Genomic DNA, 21,258 nt, shown 5'->3' with positions numbered 1-21,258 from the left:
GCCAGGCCTCCCTGTCCATCACCAACTCCCGGAGTTCACTGAGACTCACGTCCATCGAGTCGGTGATGCCATCCAGCCATCTCATCCTCTGTTGTCCCCTTTTCCTCCTGCCCCCAATCCTTCCCAGCATCACAGTCTTTTCCAATGAGTCAACTCTTCGCATGAGGTGACCAAAGTACTGGAGTTTCAGCTTTAGCATTATTCCTTCCAAAGAACACCCAGGGCCGATCTCCTTCAGAATGGACTGGTTGGATCTCCTTGCAGTCCAAGGGACTCTCAAGAGTCTTCTCCAACACCACAGCCTCACAAAAGTGAATTCTAATGCATTTGCCTAATTTTCCTGACCCTTTTCATGGGCAAGTCCATTCGAAGTTTTTCTGAAATGGGGCTATATTCCACCCTGGTTTTAGTTCAGCAGTTTGAACACAGCTCCTTCATTACTATTTCTTCATTATTCATGTTCATGCATCATGTTCATGCATTCATGGATATGCATCCTTAGAAAGGAATTGCAGTTCAATTCAGTTCAGTCGCTCAGTCGTGTCCGACTCTATGCGACCCTATGGACTACAGCACGCCAGGCTTCCCTGTCACCAGCTCCTGGAGTTAAACTCATGTCCATCGAGTCCATGTGATGTTAAGAGGTTTTTTTTAAGCTGTCATAAAATTCAAACATTTTTCAATAAAAAGATTCAGGCTCTCACGAAAGATTAAGCTCCTTGCTCAACCCCACAAACGAGCTGGTGACAGGTGTCCACGCGGCTCACACCACGTCCCCATCTCCTGCTGCGGGCCAGAATCGTTCAAACGTGTCTCCACGTCACACAGAGGCTCCTCAGCAGGTGGCACTGATCTGAAACTTTTCACAGTAAATCTGCTTTGAAAGGTAGTTGATTTTTGGTCCATACCAGTTCTTGAAATTAAGCACCCCAAAGTGAAGCTGCTCTTTCCCACCCATTTTATCTCAAACGCCGAAGGTTGGTACCCGAGTCCACAGGAGCCCGGAGGGCACCTAGAGTCTGTGGGAGGCGGCGGCGCGCCCCTCAAGCCCCACCTCCCCGCTCGCGCGGAGCCGCGTGGCCCTGCGCGTTCTCCGCTGCTACGGCAACCTGAGGCCGGCGTCCCCGTCTCCACGGCCCCAAAACGGCCGCAAGTGACTGGCTGAGAAGCCCGACGGGCGGAACAAGAGGCGTCGGCATTGGCTAAGGCCGCGACGGTTGGCGGCCGGAAGGAAGATTTGACTGGAGCACCAACGGTGCTGCTGGCGGCAGTACCCCTGAGACTGAGGGGACAGGGCGCGAGGTGGGGGCTAGGAGGACAGGCCCCGAGCCAGAGCAGCGTGACCGCAGCAGAAACGATGAGATGCGCCTCGGCCTGAAGGAGGGGCCCTCCCTCGGGCGGTGAGTGAGTCCTAGACAAGCCTCCCTCCGCCGGCTGGCGGTTTCAGCAGGGTCTCCCGAGAGATGCCCGCGGGTGCTTGCGGAGCAGCCTGCGGCCTCGCATTGAGCGCTCCTCGGCAGGAGGCAGGGCAGAGGGTGCGGGCTGTCGGGCTTGCGAGAGTCACTGTGAGCCTGTCTCTTAGCAGACGGGTGGTATTGGGCGGAAGGATGCTCGGTAAGCGTCCGACGATGCGTGATGGTCCTTTCAGGTCCCTAAAGTACTTACTCTGTTTACAGGAAGCCTGAGTGTGTCTCTCCCAGTTTGCTCCTAAACCTCTGGAGACTCCTTCATAAAACCCTTTCTGGGCGTCGCTTCTCTGCTTTCCCGTTATATGGTGCTGTTCTGACATTCCCTCTGCTTCTCCACGTGGGTGAGCCTGTCTAGTTCCATGCCTCCAGGCAACACATGTCTACTGATTCCTTGAAAACCTCCACCTTTAGCCTAGGCTGCTCCACTCGCTCCAGACCCCAGAACCCAACTGCGAGTTAGCTCCACACGTGTGCAGGCTTAAACACGGGTGGCTCAGAGGTTAAAGCGTCTGCCTCCAATGCGGGAGACACGAGTTCGATTCCTGGGTCGGGAAGATCCCCTGGAGAAGGAAATGGTAACCCACTCCAGTATTCTTGCCTGGAGAATCCCATGGACAGAGAAGCCTGGCAGGCTACAGTCCACGGGGTCGCGAAGAGTCGGACACGACTGAGCGACCTCACTTTTCCCGGTTCCCATGGAGTGTCTCACCCTTGGATTCCTTATCTGGGTCGGACACGACTGAGCGACTTCACTTTTCCCGGTTCCCACGGAGTGTCTCACCCTTGGATTCCTTATCTGGGGCACCAAGACACAAAAACCACATCTGGACAATTGACATTTACTGCCTCTGCTTCATTTCCACCAGTTATCAAGGCGGTGCCTTCTTCATAGCTGTCAAATCAGTTCCCACCTCACTGTCGCCCTTCTTGCATTATCATTTCCACCAGTATTTTGGTTAAATTCAACAAGGGTCCACCTTTCCCGACTGTCCCTATCTCATCCATTTTCCCATCTATTGTTAGACTGATGTTTGTTTAAAAACGTATAAGGGCATTTCACTTCCTGCCGAGACTGCCTGTCATCCCATCCAGACTTCCTGGTTAGGCCTTTCCTCAGCAGGTTTTCCTTTGTTCCTAGAACAGCTGCCTTCTTTCCGGTGTGTGCTGATTCACCTGCTGCCCACACTGCCTGCAGTGGACTCCACTTCTGGACATTCCCCAACCCTGCCCTCACTCCCCAGTCACTCTCTCTGTGTCATGTGTCTGCTTCCTCCTCTAGACACACACTCTGAGGGCAGAGGCAAGTCTGTCCTACTCACCATTTGTCATATCTGTCAGAGTACCCTGCGTGTAGCAGGGGCTTGATAAATACTGGTTAAATGAATGATTCTCTAAAAGGAGAAGTTACTGTTTTTCACAGCATCCAGTACAGTTTTTACCTATGAAAGGTGAATGCTGAATTTACAGGTTTTACTTTGATTTCAAGATCCTTGGTGTTGAAAACTACTTCAGTTCTCAATCCATATTTCATGCTATAATCATATTAATGGTAGCTGCTGTTATATGGCATAAGTTTAACATGGAAAACAGAGAGAGTACAGAGTAGTTTGCAAAAGATGGGCTTTGAATCAGATATATTCAAACCCAGGTATATGGCTTTGAATCCTGGCTCCAACCGTTTGCCTTTGTGGCCCCTTGTCTGTGGCTTCTTTATCTGTGCAATGAGATAATAACAACACTCATCTCATAGAGTTATTTTAAAGACTAAATGACTTGATATAACCTATGTCAAGTGCTTAGTGCCTTATCTTAATTTTTCACATGGGTGAAAAATAGAAGCACTCACTGCTGTATAACAGAGGGAGCTCAGCCTGCTACTCTGTGACAACCTAGAGGGGTGGGATGGAATGGGGAGTGGGAGTGAGGGAGGTTCAAGAAGGAGGAGACACATGTATACTTATGGCTGATTCATGTTGTTGTATGGCAGAAATCAACACAAATGTAAAGCAATTATCCTCCAACTAAATTTTTTAAAAAATTAGAAACATTCACAAGGATGTTTGTAGCTGCTTTAGTCGCAATTACCAAATATCTGCAAACAACCAAGATGTCCTTCAGAGAGGGAATGGATAAATTTACTGTGGTGCATCCAGACAATGGAATACTATTCATAGCTAAAAAGAAATTCAGGGACTTCCATGGTCTGGTGGTTAAGAGTGTGCTTATCAGTGCAGGGGACATGGGTTCAGTCCTTGGTGGGAGACGATCCCACATGCCTCGGAGCAACTAAGCCCACACACCATAACCACTGAAGCCTGGGAGCCTAGAGCCCATGCTCAGGAACAAGAGAAGTTACCACAATGAGAAGCCTGCACCCCACAGCTGGAGAGTAGCCCCCACTCGCCACAGCTAGAGAAAGCTCTCGTATAGCAACAAAGATCCAGTACAGGCAAAAATAAAAAGAAATAACTATTAAGCCATGGAAAGACATGGAGGAACCTTAAATGCATATTACTAAGAAGAGTAAGAAGCCAATCTGAAAAGGCTATATACTGTATGATTCCAACTATATGACATTCTGGAAAAGGCAAAACTATGGGGACAGTGAAAAGATCATTGGTTATCAGGGGTTAGCAGGCAGTGGAGGAGGAATAAGCAGGTAGAGCACAGAAGATTTTTAGGGTAGATTTTTACTTACTCTGTATGACATCATAATGGTGGATACATGCATTATGTCCAAACACATAGAATGTACACCACCTATGTTGTACATAGGTGTTGTACAGAGTTCACCATAGGTGGTGTACATAGGATACAAAGTATCCCATGTCCATGGAGAATCCCATGGACACAGGAGCCTGGCAGGTACAGTTCATGGGGTAGCAAAGTGTCAGACCCTACTGAAATGACTAGCACACACGCACACATCCAAGCAGTATGGTGTGACTGGGTTATAGGATGATGTCCTAGAAATTGCACTTGACTGAACTAACTGATTTTTACCTTTTGTGAACTGACCATGGAAATTTCACAATTCCAAACTTCAGTGTTTCTTGTTCTGTGCCATCTGCAAGTAGTATTGATCATGAGGGAGGCTATGCTATGTGTTTGGACATAATGCATGTATCCACCATTATGATGTCATACAGAGTATATAAAAATCTACCCTAAAAATCTTCTGTGCTCTACCTGTTTATTCCTCCTCCACCCCCTGCTAACCCCTGATAACCAATGATCTGTTGTCCATAGGTGGTGAACTCTAAAGTATCCTATGGACTCTGGATAATAATGATGTGTTAATGTAGGTTCATCCTTGGGAATAACTGTGCCATCTGCAAGTAGTATTGATCATGAGGGAGGCTATGCTAGTGTGTAGGGGGGTACATGGGAAATCTCTATACCTCCCTCTCAAATTTGTGGTAAACCTAAAACTGCCCTAAAGAATAAAGTCTTTTAAAAGTAGAACAAGAAACACTGAAGTTTGGAATTGTGAAATTTCCATGGTCAGTTCACAAAAGATAAAAATCAGTTAGTTCAGTCAAGTGCAATTTCTAGGACATCCTATAACCCAGTCACACCATACTGCTTGTATGTGTGCATGCGTGCTAAGTCATTTCAGTAGTGTCTGACACTTTGCTACCCCATGAATTGTACCTGCCAGGCTCCTGTGTCCATGGGATTCTCCAAACAAGTATAGTGGAGTGGGTAGCCATGCCCTCCTCCTGGGGGTCTTCCTGACCCAGGGATTGAATGTACATCTCTCATGTCTGCTGCATTGGCAGGCGGATTCTTTACCACTATGCCACCTGGGAAGTGCACACACTATATTGTACTACTTGATCACAAACTTCTGTGTACAACAACAGCTCTGATACAGGTAAAGGACTCAGGTGAGAGCTTTGTGTGCATTTGATGAATCCAGGGTGCTCTGCCAGATAAGGATGGGGCAAAAGAAGGTGTAACCAACGAAGTCTCAAGTAGGTGAAAGAAAGGCCTAGAATGTCACCCTGCCTGTCTGAGCCAAACAGACTTTGAGGACAGTCAGAGTAGACTGCATGGAGCCCTTGAAGAGGTGGAGAGGAGATAAACGTTTTCTGGGTGTCCAGCAGGGAGTGAAATCAAGACCCTGTGCTTTCAGAGCCCAGTTTCCCAAGGGTGGTAGCCCAGAATCCGTAGAACTCAGAGTCTCACCCCAGATGCCTGGGTTCAAATTCCAGCTCCGCCGCTGCTGTACACAGGGCCTCTGCTGCATTACTTAATCTTGGCACCTCAATTTCCCTGCATGTAAAATGAAGTTGTTGTGAGCCTTACATGAATCAGTAGAGACAAATTTCTTAGAACTATGGTGGGCATCATGGCATCCGGTCCCATCACTTCATGACAAATAGATGGGGAAACAGTGGAAACAGTGGCTGACTTTATTTTTTGGGGGCTCCAAAATCACTGCAGATGGCGATTGCAGCAGTGAAATTAAAAGACGCTTACTCCTTGGAAGGAAAGTTACGACCAACATAGATGGCATAGTAAAAAGCAGAGACATTACTTTGCCAACAAAGGTCGATCTAGTCAAGGCTATGGTTTTTTCCAGTGGTCATGTATGGATGTGAGAGTTGGACTGTAAAGAAAGCTGAGTGCCGAAGAATTGATGCTTTTGAACTGTGGTGTTGGAGAAGACTCTTGAGCATCCCTTGGACTGCAAGGAGATCCAACCAGTCCATCCTAAAGGAAATCAGTCCTGGGTGTTCATTGAAAGGACTGATGTTGAAGCTGAAACTTCCAATACTTTGGCCACCTGATACGAGGAGCTGACTCATTGGAAAAGACCCTGATGCTAGGCAAGATTGAAGGCAGGAGGAGAAGGGGATGACAAAGGATGAGATGGCTGGATGGCATCACTGACTCAATGGACATGAGTTTGAGTAAACTCCGGGAGTTGGTGATGGACAGGGAGGCCTGGCGTGCTGCGGTTCATGGGGTTGCAAAGAGTTGGACGTGACTGAGTGACTGAACTGAACTGAACTGATGGTGGGTATGTAGGAAGTTCCATGTACATGTTGGCTCAGAAGTCCCCAACCTTTTTGGCACCAGGGACTAGTTTCATGAAAGACAATTTTTCCACAGACTGGGCAGCAATGGGGGAGGAGCGGGCGATGGTTTCAGGATTTATGATGTCACTGCTGATCTGAGCAGAGCCGGAGCTCAGGTAGTAAGGGAGTGATATGTAGCGGCTGCAATACAGGTGAAGCTTGGCTAGCTCTCCTTTTGCTCACCTCCTGCTGTGCAGTCTGGTTCCTAACAGGCAGCAACAGGTACTGGCCCATGGCCTGGGGTTTGGGGGCCCTGCGTTAGCTGTTTCTATTATGCTTTGCTTGGGAGAGAGAAATAAAAGATGAAAATAAAGCAGAATGTGGGGGATAGAAAGTGTCACCATGGGAACAGGTTATATGGCTTAGATTTGGAAATGACTCTTAACATTTTTGAGACCTGGTCTTCCACAGGAAAGTGAACTCTACATATACTCATATATCCGCCTGACATGTGTGATTAAAAAAAAATCATGAAAATGAGCACTGAGTAAAATAGATGGTTTCTCATTTGGTAAAATAATGCTCATCCATATCTAGAGGTCAGAGTTCCCTTCATCTCAGCTGAAATCTGCAACAGTCATCATAAAGGTCATGCTCTCACACCCATGAGGTCAGCTCAATTCAGAGCTTATTCAGTCTAGTATTAGGAGTACTTATAGTTGACAATGGAGAAGGCAGTGGCAGCCCACTCCAGTACTCTTGCCTGGAAAATCCCATGGATGGAGGAGCCTGGTAGGCTGCAGTCCATGGGGTCGCTAAGAGTCGGACACGACTGAGCTTCTTCACTTTCACTTTTCACTTGCATGCATTGGAGAAGGAAATGGCAACCCACTCCAGTGTTCTTGCCTGGAGAATCCCAGGGATGGGGGAGCCTGGTGGGCTGCCGTCTCTGGGGTCGCACAGAGTCGGACACGACTGAAGCGACTTAGCTGCAGCAGTAGCAGTAGCAGCAGCAGCATAGTTGACAAGAAATCTAGCTTTATAACCCTCAAGAGAATCAAAACAGCAAAATGACCATCAAATGGCACGTATCTAGAAGAGAGACTAAAAAACCCTTATACAAAAATTGAAATAAAAACAAGAGGCAGACTGGATAACGCACAGCAGCCTTGACATTGATCCTGGGCCATCAGGAAAAAGTCACACAATATTTAGTGTATTTTGCATAAATGACAGGGACTTGTTAATTGATTTGAGAAAAATGTGTCTGAAGTAATATTTTATTATTAAGATGATAAACATTTACCTAGAAAGTTCACTTAGGCAAATAGCAGGATAAAGGCAACCAAAAGGAAGAGTTAGTATAGAATTCAGTTAATAAGGAGGGCCCTGCCTGGCCTTAAATTCCTGCTCATCCACCAGGGACTTACAGCTCTCTGACTCCGAGAAATTACTCTATGGGCCTCAGTTCTTTCATCTGTGAAATGGGGACAGTACAGGTAGTTGCCTTATAGCTTTGTTAGATTTATATTAATATTGGTTAATGTATAGAAGCAAAACAGTTGGACTGTGAAGAAGGCTGAGCACCGAAGAATTGATGCTTTTGAACTGTGGTGTTGGAGAAGACTCTTGAGAGTCCCTTGGACTGCAAGGAGGTCCAACCAGTCCATTCTGAAGGAGATCAGCCCTGGGATTTCTTTGGAAGGAATGATGCTAGAGCTGAAACTCCAGTACTTTGGCCACCTTATGTGAAGAGTTGACTCATTGGAAAAGACTCTGGTGCTGGGAGGGATTGGGGGCAGGAGGAGAAGGGGACGGCAGAGGATGAGATGGCTGGATGGCATCGCTGACTCGATGGACGTGAGTCTGAGTGAACTCTGGGAGTTGGTGATGGACAGGGAGGCCTGGCGTGCTGGGATTCATGGGGTCGCAAAGAGTCGGACACGACTGAGCGACTGATCTGATCTGATCTGATCTGATAGAAGCAGAATGGTCCTGGCACAGGGCAAGCCCGCATAAACATTTGCTTTTATTGTTGTTGCTGTTGCCAGATATGAGGTCTTGGCCAAGTTACCGAAACAGTCAGTTCCATCATCTGTGAGCTGGAGATACAACCCAGCCTCATCCCAGGCTTGTGTAAGGATTAAATGAATACAGCAGAGTGCCTGCAATAGTAAATCCAAACTAACATCAGAGGTAACAAATTAAAATGAAGACTATTTGTGGCATTAAAAACAGTGGGGTTTGTTTTTTTTTTTTTTCATTTTATGTCAGTGTTTGTCATTTGTGAACCAAAGTCAGTGAATACAGGTAAATGACTTCAAATAAGCATGACAATCTCTTCAAGCTGATGTAGCAGTAATATTACCAATAATAGAATTTAGAAAAACTGTCATAATAACAACTGAGCTAGCTACCGACAGCTTCTTTTGTTTTGTTTTGGGCCCTACCATGCAGCACGCGGGAATCTTAGTTCCCAAACCAGATATCGAACTTGGACCAACAGCAGTGGAAGTGCTAATCTCTGGACCACCAGGGAAGTCCCCTGGACAACTTTAAAAGAGTTTATTTTTATTTAATCCTGACTACCATCTTATAATGAGGATATTATTGTTTCTGTTTTCTTGTAAATGAGGAAACTAATCATCAGAGAGGCCCAGGGACTTTCTGAGGTCACTCAGTGGGCAAGTAGACACCAGGTCTCCTCCACCACTGCTGCATCCCAGTCACATAACTGGAAGACTTCACCTCCCCAAGCCTTTTAGCACTCATCTGTGGAGACCACGGCATTCATACGACGTGCGTATGCGTGTGCATGGGCTACACTTGACATCAACGTCAATACTCATCTTTCCCGTAGGAAGTGTTATCGTCTCATTCGTGTATATTTGAGGCAGCCCATATTTAACACAGATATCTTACTTATTTTGTGGCTTCCATGTGTTTTTAAAGAGACTTTGGTAAAACCAGCATTCTATGACTAGATGCTGGTCAGCTAGGGCAGACATGTCCTTTGTGAGAGTTTTTTCATGATCTTTATTCTCCATCTATAAACAGTGATCCTCCAGTTATACCTGGAGCTTCCCAGTCACTTTCACTTGGGACTTGTTTGTGCATTCATTCATTCAGCAGTCATTTATTGAGCACTTCCATTTTGTTATAAACCAGCAGTGCTGAGCTGGATGCTGCGGATGAGCAAACTCTGTCACTTGCATCCCTGACTAGTGTATAGTAAACGAAAAGAGCCAGATATGCATCTTTATTGAATTACTGCTGGAATCTGCCCCTTTATTAAGAGCTTCAAGGCATGGAGATCAGAGAAAATTCCCTTGAGATGGATGAGCCTTCCAGGCCTTTCAGCACTAATCTGGCCCTTCAGTCCAGGAAAAACGGGTCTGGGCCCAGGTCTGAGTGGAGCTGTTGGGAGCTGAAGCTTCATCTCACAGGACACTCATGGACCTCCTTATGTTTTGTTTTTATGCTGAGAGAAATGGAAAGCCCATGAAGGCTCAATTGGTCAGTTTTGTACCCAAAAAAAAAAAAAAAAAATGCTTTTGATGCTATGCAGAGAACAGCTTTGTTGTTGGGAAGAGAGAGAAACTGGAGGTTGGGAGTCCATTTAGGAAGTGGTTCCTGCAGTTCAGGAACCAGGGGGTTCCTGCAGGGGGTGGTGATGTGGATGAGGCTATAAGTGGTGAGGATGCAGAGATGCAGACAGACAGGAACCTCACTGAGTAGAAAGATAGAGATCTAATGAGCGAGGGCCTGAGGAAGAGGAAGTGTCATTTTCCCAAGGTTCATGCCCAAGTGCTGCTCTTGATTTGAGACTATTTGAGACTCTTCTGTTTCAAATGTTAGCTATAGCCCAGGAGGTCAGCATCAGCTCTCCAGCCTAGCTCATCTGCTCCCTGTTTCCCCCAACCCCACCCCAGCCACCACCCCATGCTCCTGATCCATCACACACACCTTTCCAGAGCTCTTTCATCAGCCCCCACTGGGCTTTCTTTCCCTTAAACTCATTCAATTTATAACCTCCTTGAGAAAGTAATTTTCTCTGCTTTTTGACCTTTCTAGGGTTCCTATTTACTTCCATGCATTAGGCTGACCTATAAGAAATTGTTCTTTTTTTTTAAGGCCCCAATATCAGCAGTTTCGTGTTGCCTAACTTCCACATTTCTGATTGCCCGCACATGCTGAGTTATGGACAGATGCTTCTGAAGCCTCTAGCAGTGTCTTGTGCACAGAGCACAATAAATTAAATATGCACTTAATAAAGAAATATGATTAGATGAAGCAATTTTATTTTGTGGCTCAGAAAGTAATTCAGTGCTGCTGTTTGTTATGAACATCGATGTGTTCATCTGGTATTCTCTTTATTCTTTGAGGATCTGGTTGGTTGGGCTGAATGCACACTCGCTTATTATCGTGATTTATTTCCATGAAGGCTGACTTGTGGGGGAAGGCATTTTTTTTTTTTACCATGTCTTATTCAATACAGCAGCCTCGGTGTCTGCCATATAAGAAGAGATCAAAAACTGTTTCCTGAAGGAATGAATGGATATCACTGTCTCGTTTCTCTGTCACACAGTATCAGAACTGAATGTAATCTTACTGTGTATGGAGGTCAGTGAATAAAGAGAAATTTGATGTGCTACTTTAGTTGTTTTTATCGACTGGTTAATATAAATTCTTTCTTCAAACCATCTGGACCTTTTTCCCTTTACAGTGTCACTACTTAGTACATGGGTCTCAGGTTCACTTTCCCTATCAGAGGTCTCTTCTGCACTGTGTCACAGGTAGACCTGTGTGAGCAGCCACACGGGCCTGAGCACAGGCACAAACGCCACGCAGGGGCAGCTGAGGGGGCCTATAGGGGCTCTACCCTATCTGTGGGCATTGTCCTTTGTCACAAAAGGCTTACTAATAAAATGGGAAATAAAGCTTGAAAATAGGAAAACGATAATGATGTCTGTTGCCATATATTCCTGTTAACTTTTTTAAAATTGGGATATAATTGCTTTACAATGTTTGTTAGTTTCTACTGTACAGTAAAGTGAATCAGCTGTATGTATACATATATGTCCCCCCCCCGGACCTCCCATTTCCCCCATCCCACCCCTCTAGGTCATCACAGAGCAGCGAGCTGAGCTCCCTGTGCTGTACAGCAGCTTCTCACTAGCCAGCTAATTTACTCATGGCGATGTATATGTGAAACAGCACTCTCAGCCCACCTTGGGTTAGATTCACCAGAAGATGATGAAAGCAGACACTTACAGGCACGTCTAACCTATGATGTTGTTTAGTCGCTCGGTCGTGCCCAATTCTTTTGAGACCCTGTGGACTGTAGCCCGCCAGGCTCCTCTGTCCATGGGATTCTCCAGGCAAGAACACTGGAGTGGGTTGCCGTGCCCTCCTCCAGGGGATCTTCCCGACCCAGGGATGGAACCCGCGTCTCCTGAACTGGCAGATTTTTTACTACTGAGCCGTCTAACCTCTAGCAGTTGCTCAGTAAACATTCGGAGGAATGAGCGGGAGGCAGTCAGGATGCTCTTCTTATTTTTGGTTCTTTTATCCCCCAGGCACTTGTTTAAACAGAAGGCAGAAGGTTGTTTAAAGAACAAACTGTGCTAGGGAAGGTGTCAAGTCTGCTGACCCGGGAGCAAGGCCCTGACAATACTTGCCCTTCACTGACGCCACTTCTGCCAATGGCAGTTCTGTTACAACCGCACCTTTGGCGCCGTGTGATGGTTAAAACTCACCACCTACCTAGTTCTCATGAGTGAACCTGGATGAATGGGTGCGTATTTGTGAGCATACCAAAGTCCAGGAGCTGAAGTTATGCAAGCATCGCTTGTCATATGTCAACCTTTGCTGTCATCTAAGGGCCAATGTCAACAAATTCTCCTTTTCCGTCTCCCTCTGAGCTGCCTTTAATATTTAGACCCTGAAGGGGAGCTGGACTTTGTCCTGTTTCTCTTCTTCAAAGTGCCTTATGGCCTCAGACACATTTCCCTCTCTGAGCCTCTGTTTCTTCCTGTGTTCATTAAAGGCACTGAATCCTGATCGGCACCAGGGAACCTATCTGTCTGTTTTGCTTATCCTATACTGGTATCTTGTTTTGCTTCATTTAAATAATATATTTATTTTATTTATTTGGCTGCTCTGGGTCTTAGTTGCAGCATACGAGTCCTTAGTTACGGTATGTGGAATCTAGTGCCCTGACCACGGATCGAATCTGGGCCCCCTGCATTGGAAACATGGAGTCTTAGCCACTGGACAAGCCCCTGTTATGCTTCATTTTTAATGTGCTTTTGAAACCCTTTAAGGAGGATGTACCATCTCAGGCCTCGCTGAAGCTCTGCTGGTTGGTCATCTACTCTGCGGGTGTCACTCATTTAAAGGTGTTCCTGAGAAGGCAGTGGCACCCCACTCCAGTACTCTTGCCTGGAAAATCCCATGGATGGAGGAGCCTGGTGGGCTGCAGTCCATGGGGTCGCTAAGAGTCGGACACAACTGAGTGACTTTACTTTCTTTCATACTTTAATGTATTTTACACACACACACACACATATATTTGGGCTTCCCTAGTATCTCAGCAGTAAAGAATCTGCCTGCCAATGCAGGGAACGTGGGTTCAATCCCTGGGTCAAGAAGATCCCCAGGAGAAGGAAATGGCAACCCACTCCAGTGTTCTTGCCTGGAGAATCCCAGGGACGGGGGAGCCTGGTGGGCTGCCGTCTATGGGGTCACACAGAGTTGGACACAACTGAAGCGACTTAGCAGCAGCAGCAGCAGTGAGCCTGGAAGGTGACATACCCCTGATACTACATGTTCCAGGAGGGCCTTTCTTGTGATAACTGTCTTATCTGCTAACTCCACCCATATTTCCCACCGAGGAACCATAACAATATGATACAAGAATCAAGCCCATATTTTAGAGACTCCCTTTGTGAGCTACAGTAGGTATGAACAAGTCCTATTTCTTAACAGTTCTTTTGCTTTTTGATCACTTAAAATTTCTGGGTGTGTTTTATTTTCCATTGGTTTGTCCAACATAATCTGATGCTTTCTGTGCAGGATTTATACTTTTCTAAAGACCAAGCTCCTATATCTGTGACGTTAAGTATAATTATTCTTTGTAAAAAGAAATGCTTTGTCTGTTCTCAGAACACTTTACTAAAATAAACTGCTCAAGCGGCCAATACACTGGTTTTTCTTGACTGTGCCATGTGGCTTGTGGTCGGGATCTTAGTTCCCCGACCAGGGACACAGTGGAAGCATGGAGTACTAACCACTGGACCACCAGGGAAGTCTCCCAATGTACTTTTAATGTTTATTTTGAAATAACTTGAGAATTACGTAAAAGCTGCAAAAATCGTACAGTGAGTTCCCATGTACCCTCCACTCAGCTTCCCCTAACGTTAGCAGCCTGTGGCACCGTGATACAGTTGTCAAGATTGAGAAAATATCATTTAACCAGTACATTTGAACACATTTTCCTTATTTCTGGTTGGTCTATGTGAATTATATCTTTTTTTGAATCCTATCTTATTTTATGGAGAAGGGAATGGTAACCCACTCCAGTATTCCTGCCTGGAGAATCCCACGGACAGAGGAGCCTGGTGGGCTACAGAACATGAGTTCGCAGAGAGTTGGACCCGAGTGAGCGACTAACACACATACACATTTTAACCACTTTTTTTTCTCAAAATTTTAAAGGGACTTTAAGAAAATATGTGTATAAGTAAAGGACCTGGAGCAATGATTTTTCACTTTGCATTTCCAGCTGTTTGTGGGACTGAAAGTTCTCTGTTTTTAATACCTCCCTGAGCACAGACAGACTGCATCTTGACATCTAACATGGAGGTTAGCCGTCATTCTGTCAAGGAACGAAGGAAAGACTTCCTGTTGTTGGCACAAGTAGTTCTAACTTCCTTTTGTTATAGGGGTTCACTATATTTCTCAAAAATAATAAACTCTTAGTTTATTATTAGTTATGCCAAACTCTTACTGCTGTTATGTTCTAAGTACTGTTTTTTTGTTTGTTTTTTTAAAAACTCTTTTCTGATAGCTCAGTTGGTAAAGATCTGTCTCCAATGCAGGAGATCCCAGTTCAATTCCTGGGTTGGGGAGATCTGCTGGAGAAGGGATAGGCTACCTACTCCAGTATTCTGGCCTAGAGAATTCCATGGACTGTATATGTATAGTCCATGGGGTTGCAAAGAATCAGACATGACTGAATGACTTTCACTTTCTTTCAAAGGCAGTAAGGGCTTCCCAGGTAACTCAGCTGATAAGGAAGCTGCCTACAATGCAGGAGATCCTGGTTCAATTCTTGGGTTGGGAAGTTCCCCTGCAGAAGGGATAGGCTATCCACTCCGGTATTCTTGGGTTTCCCTAGTGGCTCAGATGGTAAAGAATCTGCCTGCAAGCGGGAGACCTGGGTTCAATCCCTGGGTTGGAATGATCCCCCGGAAGGGGGCATGGCAATCCACTCCAGTATTCTTGCCTGGAGAATCCCCATGGACAGAGGAGCCTGGCGGGCTACAGTTCATGGAGTCACAAAAGAGGCGGACATGACCAAGTGACTAAACACAAGCATAAAAGGCAGTAAGTAAAATGGAATAGTTTACAAAGATGCAACCTAAGTGATTAGAAGGAAAAACTTCTATTTGTGGGATTTGAATATATTTCCCGAAATGAATCAAATGAGGCCATGTAAGGATCTCTCGAGCAGTTAAAGCAACTGGGGAATAACAAAGAATATCTGGGCAGAGAACCTGAAAATCATGGCACAAATACTCACCATGTTGTTCAATTAGTGGGCTTACATTTGCACAATTTACATTAATTACAATCAATTTTACTGTGGCATGGGTATCTCTCTGTCATATGTGTTTGCCCTGCAAGTACTAAGTGAGGTGTGTGTCTCTGACATCTTTCTTCTAGTATTAACCCAAATTTCAGATGACAACAGGAGATAGGAATTACTTTTGAGAGTTTCTTTTTAAAAATGGGTTTAAAATTCAAAAATGAGTCAGAACTGTGATTATGCCCATAATTGACTAGGGCTGAAAACCCCAGACCATTTGACTATCCTATAAAGTATGGAATGCTTTGTCTCTCTGATCTGAGATAATATTTGGGTTCCATGGCTGATAGGTACAGAGTAAAGATATGAATGTTTCTGTTCTTAAAGTAATATGCGCTTGTACTAAGTTGCTTGGGTTGTGTCCGACTCTTTGCAACCCAATGGACTGTAGCCCGTCAGGCTCCTCTGTCCATGGGATTCTCCAGGCAAGAATACTGGAGTGGGTTGCCATTTTCTTCTCCAGGGGATCTTTCTGACCCTGGGATAGAACCCACATCTCTTATGTCTCCTGCATTGGCAGGTGGATTCGTTACAACCAGTGCCACCTGGGAAGCCCAATATGCACTTGTATTTTATATATAATCTTTCACTTCTATAACCCATTCCCCCTTTTAAGAAAAAAATACTAAATTTCATCTTTTCCATTTAAAAGCAAATGAAAGTCCCCATATGAATACATGTATTTGTGTAGCAAGTGTTATAATCTCTGGCCTCATGTATAAAATAAATGTCAGAAAATGAGTGGTTTTCTATTTTTATTTTTAGCCCAGGAAACTTAAAAAAAAATGAAACTGTACAGAGAATGCAGAGAAATAGGATTTTGGGGTCTCAGTAAAGAGCCCACACCCAGCCACTCTCGTCCTCCCCTGGTTGTCCTAGAATTGACAATGACTGAGTTAGTCCTTTCAGGCACCGCACGGAGGGCAGTGGTTTTCAGAGAGTCACCTAGCATCACTGTGAAAACAATATTGTTATTTGAAAGGAGAGACCTCAGTTACCTAGAACAGTGCTAGTCAGGTGGTCTTTCAGATTAGCATGTCGACGATTGAGAAGTACAAAATTGAGAGCAAGCATTGAGAAATACTTATGGCAATTTGACATTACCACGCTGTCCAAGCACATAATCAGTGATGGACTTATTTTGCCGAATAAGATACTGCTCAGTTACAAGTGTTGGTCCATAATATATTGGAAATTTAAAAAAAAAACACAAAACTTTATAGATAATTTGAGAAACACTGCTCATGAATATTCTCTTATTTTGTTGTTGTTGTTCAGCCCCTAAGTTGTGTCCAACTCTTTGCAACCCCATGAACTGCAGCATGCCGGGCTTCCTTGTCTTTCACTATTTCCCGGAGTTTGCTCAAACTCATGTCCACTGAGTCGGTAATAATATCTAACCATCTCATCCTCTGTCGTCCCCTTCTCCTCCTACCATTAATCTTTCCCAGGATCAGAGTCTTTTCCAATCAGTCAGCTCTTGCATCAGGTGGCCAAAGTATTGGAGCTTCAGCTTCAACATCAGTTCTTCCAATGAATATTCAGGGTTGATTTCCTTTGGGATTGACTGGTTTGATCTCCTTGGTGTCCAAGGGACTCTCAAGAGTCTTCTCCAACACCACAATTTGAGGACTCTAATTTTCTTCCTAAAGGTTGAATAAGTTAGATCAGGGGTACCAGTCTATGGCCTATTAGGAACTGAGCTGCACAGCAGGAGGTGAGCTGCAGACAAGCAAGTGGAAGCTTCATCTGAATTTACAACCACTCCCCATTGCTCACATTGCTGAGCTCTGTGTCCTGTCAGATCAGCAGTTGCATTAGATCCTCATGGGAGCTTGAACCCCACTGTGAACTGTGCATGTGAGGGATCTGGGTTGTGTGCTCCTTATGAGAATCTAATGCCAGATAATCTGATTCTGTATTATATTAAGTTGTTTAATTATTTCATTATATATCACAATCTAATAATAATGGAAATAAAGTTCATAATAAATGTAATATACTTGAATCATCCTGAAACCATCCTCCCACCCCAGTCCATGGAAAAATTGTCTTCCACAAAATTGGAGCCTGGTGCCAAAAAGGTTGGGAAATACTGAGTTAGGTCATTCCTGAGTGTGTTCAATAGTATCATAACATTGCAAATACTTATGAATCCATTTGTGCGATAATTACATTGGTTTTTAAAAATAACTTTTATTTATTCATCCATTCATTAATTTTTTTGTTTAATAAACATTTACTGTCACCTACCATGTGTCTGGTGAACATGGGAGGCCCAGTACTGCGTGCTTTTGGCCCAGGTCTGCAATGTGGGGTTTTGTGCTGGGCTCTGAGGAGGAGCACCAGACTCAGGGTTTGGGAGTCACGGGGGGCTCTAGTTCCAAAATTAACAATTGTTAAAAAGCAAATGCTTCCCAGGTGGCGTGGTGGTAAAGAACCCGCCAGCAATGCAGGAGATTTGGGTCCAGTCCCTGGGTTGGGAAGATCCCCTGGAGGAGGAAATGGCAACCCACTTCAATATTCTTGTCTGGAAAACCCCATGGACAGAAGAGCATGGCAGGCTACAGTCCATGGGGTTGCAAAGAGTCGGACATGACTGAGCAAATGAGCATACCACGCACAAAAAGCAAGTAATTCATGAACTTTGGTAAAAATGCCTGAGCCACTTGTTACAGATTGTGGCACAAATACTTTTTGATTTCACACACTGTGCTTACTCTGCCGTTTGTCTGGTGTGTAGGGATAAAGCGGACGTGGTCCCTGCCCACACGGGGCACAGAAACCAGTGACTGGCTAGAGTTCTAATGTCGATGAGCCCCATGAGGGGCTGAAACAGGGTGGAGTGGTGAGAGTGTGGGCAAATGGGTGCTGGGGAGTCCTCAGCAAGGAGGGGACATGAGTTGAGGCTGAATGACCCAAAGCAGCCCGTGGGCGGAGGAGAAGGGAGACCTGGAAGGACTCAGAGGAGTCAGTCTGAGCAGGAGAGAGGTTAGCTTGGCAGTTGGCAGCTACGGCCCCCGCTTCAGCTCCATGTGCACCTGCAGCCTGGCCCTTGAATCCCCATCAACCACACTGATCCATGGGGGATGTGGACGTCCACAGAGGCCCCATCTCCAAGGATGGCTTGTGCCCAGGTATTGGCTTCAGAGTTTTGCTTCTAGCAGCCAGCTTTGGGTCTCTCTTCTGGGATAATTTTGTTTAAGCTACTGGAGTCTCTTTGCCCCAGTCAGCAGTGCCTGTGTCACAGAACCAAACTCAGGTCCACTAGCCCACGCACAGTAAAGCTAGTCTACGGACATCTAGCTGCAGTGAAGGAAAAACTGGCTCAAAACTCAACATTCAAAAAACTAAGATCGTGGCATTCTGTCCCATCACTTCATGGCAAATAGATGGGGAGACAATGGAAACAGGGACAGACTTTATTTTCTTGGGCTCCAAAATTACCACAGATGATGACTTCAGCCATGAAATTAAAAGATGCTTACTCCTTGAAAGAAAAGCTATGACAAACCTAGACACTGTATTAGAAAGAGACATCACTTTGATGGTTTTTCCAGTAGTCATGTATGGATGTGAGAAGTGGATCATAAAGAAGGCTGAGTGCTGAAGAATTGATGCTTTCAAACTGTGGTGTTTGAGAAGACTCTTGAGGGTCCCTTGGACAGTAAGGAAATCAAGCCAGTCAATCCTAAAGGAAATCAATCCTGAATACTCGTTGGAAGGACTGATGCTGAAGCTCCAATACTTTGGCCACGTGATGTGAAAAGCCTACTCATTGAAGGTGACCCTGATGCTGGGAAAAACTGAAGGCAGGAGGAGAAGGGGACGACAGAGGATGAGATAGTTGGATGACATCACCGACCCAATTGACCTGAGTTTGAGCAAACTCTGAGAGACAGTGAAGGACAGGGAAGCTTGGCATGCTGCAGTCTCTGGGGTCGCAGAGTCAGACACGATTGAGCAACTAAACAACAAGCTATGGTGAAGGATGGTGCAGGGGCCCAGCAAGGAGTCCAGGCAGTTAATACTCAAAAAACCTGAACTTCCTGATGCCTTTTAGCAAAGCATTTTTATTTTATTTATTTTTAAACTTTTTATTTTGTATCAGGATATAGCCAATTAACAAACAATATTGTGATAATTTCAGGTGAACAGCAAAAGACTCCATTATACATATACATGTATCCATTCTCCTCCAAATCCCCCTCCCATCCAGGCTGCCACATAACACTCCACAGAGTTCCATGTGCTATACAGTAGGTCCCTGTTGATTATCCATTTTAAATACAGCAGTGTGTAGAAAGGCCAGGTTGGGGAGTCGGTGGGTCTTGGGGTGTGAGATCAGCTCCTACACAGTCATGGTTGGTTGATGGTGAGGTTACAGGGCATTAACATCATCAATCTTCAGGTGCCAGTAGGTGCTTATGATCATCAGCTAGTTAATTTCTTCTTTATTATGTATCTGTATCTGTAAAGCAACTCAGGAAATGTGCATCAAATGCTATTATCTAGGTACTTCAGAGAGGAGCTACAGCAGAGGGTATGTGGGAGGGGTCTGCCCCAGGAATGCCCCCTAGGGCCTTGCTCCCTTACCTTGAAGGCTAGGATCTCCCTCAGGACCAACCACCCTTCCCTCAGGTTTAGATGCTGGCTCTGAGGCAAACTCTGCCTGTAGGACTCTTGCCCTCACCTCATCTCTAAGAAACACTAATTCAGAAAGTTGTTTGCTTCTAGAAAATGACTTCAGATGTGAACCGCCCTTTTCCCCACCCATCAGTTTTGAATTATAGCCCTCTTGTTGTTGTTTAGTCACCAAGTCGTGTCCAACTGTATGCGACGCGGTGGACTATACCACACCAGGATGCCCTGTTCTTCACTGTCTCCCACACTTTGCTCAAATCCATGTCCACTGAGTCTGTGATGCTATCTAAATAGTGTTTGGTATAGTATAATCATTTTTGTTAATTAAATATGGGATTAAATTAAATATAGTATTTCCAACTTCTTGAATTTTTTTTTTTTTTCCAGAATAGTTTCCATTTTAACAGCCACCAAGTGCAAAGGATTTTCTTTTTTTGTCCTAAAGGCAATTGCCTGTTTCTTCTGATTCTGGTGAATTTGTTTACTGTTTAATTAAGAGAAACATTTCTAGAGAGTTATGTATTTTCATTCTTCCAGTTCACAGAGTAGAAGCTAATCTTAAACTGATAAAACTATTAGAGGATTATTTCCTGTTCACCCACCAGTCAATAAAATCACAGAGATTAAACCACAGAATAAGACAAGGCATTTAGCAGTAAGACTGTGGCAGATGTGGTCCTCTGCCTTCAGAAGCCCAAGAGCTTTTCCACACATTTTCACATGCTAATCACTGTGACTTTGACATCCTGTTTCTAAAACAGGCTGGAGCTATGGTTTGAGCAGAATTGGAAGCCAACAGGCCAGTGTATCTGTATGGAACTTTCCCTCTGTTCTTGAAGGAAAGGTGAAGTTAGATTATATTTATTTTGACTGGATTTCCATTTATTTTAGAACTTTTGGGGCATTTTAATATTTATATATGAAAAGCACTTGGATCTTTTGCTGTTGAAAAATTATGTACAGATCATTCATTCTTCCTTTTTCCCTCCCTACCCCTCCCTTTATTACTCCCTTTCTCCTTTCTTTCTTTTAAACAGATGCTAAAACAAATCTTGGGCTTCCCTCGTGGCTCAGAGGTAAAAGTGTCTGCCTGCAATGCAGGAGACCTGGGTTCGATCTGTGGGTCGGGAAGATCCCCTGGAGAAGGAAATGGCAACCCACTCCAGTATTCTTGCCTGGAGAATCCCATGGACGGAGGAGCCTGGTGGGTTACAGTCCATGGGGTCGCAAAGAGTTGGACACAACT

The 21,258-nt window shown here is 45.0% G+C and overlaps 1 protein-coding gene across 3 annotated transcripts in view; it reads left to right on the top strand.

Annotated features, from left to right (window-relative positions):
* The first annotated feature begins 221 nt into the window (after positions 1–221).
* Positions 222–21,258, top strand: part of NEK10 (NIMA related kinase 10) — a 284,563-nt gene continuing 263,526 nt past the window's right edge. For 2 of the 3 annotated variants that reach the window (XM_025271976.3, XM_025271973.3), the window contains exon 1: positions 222–1,400. The gene's annotated coding sequence lies outside the window, so the exon portion shown is untranslated. The remainder of the gene's footprint in view (positions 1,401–21,258) is intronic. The other variant, XM_025271975.3, reaches the window with a different exon arrangement.

Source organism: Bubalus bubalis, chromosome 21 (genome assembly GCF_019923935.1).
Source record: "Bubalus bubalis isolate 160015118507 breed Murrah chromosome 21, NDDB_SH_1, whole genome shotgun sequence".
Classification (NCBI taxonomy): Eukaryota; Metazoa; Chordata; class Mammalia; order Artiodactyla; family Bovidae; genus Bubalus; species Bubalus bubalis.
The sequence above is the reverse complement of the archived record's forward strand: the minus strand, read 5'-3'. Positions and strand labels throughout refer to the sequence as shown.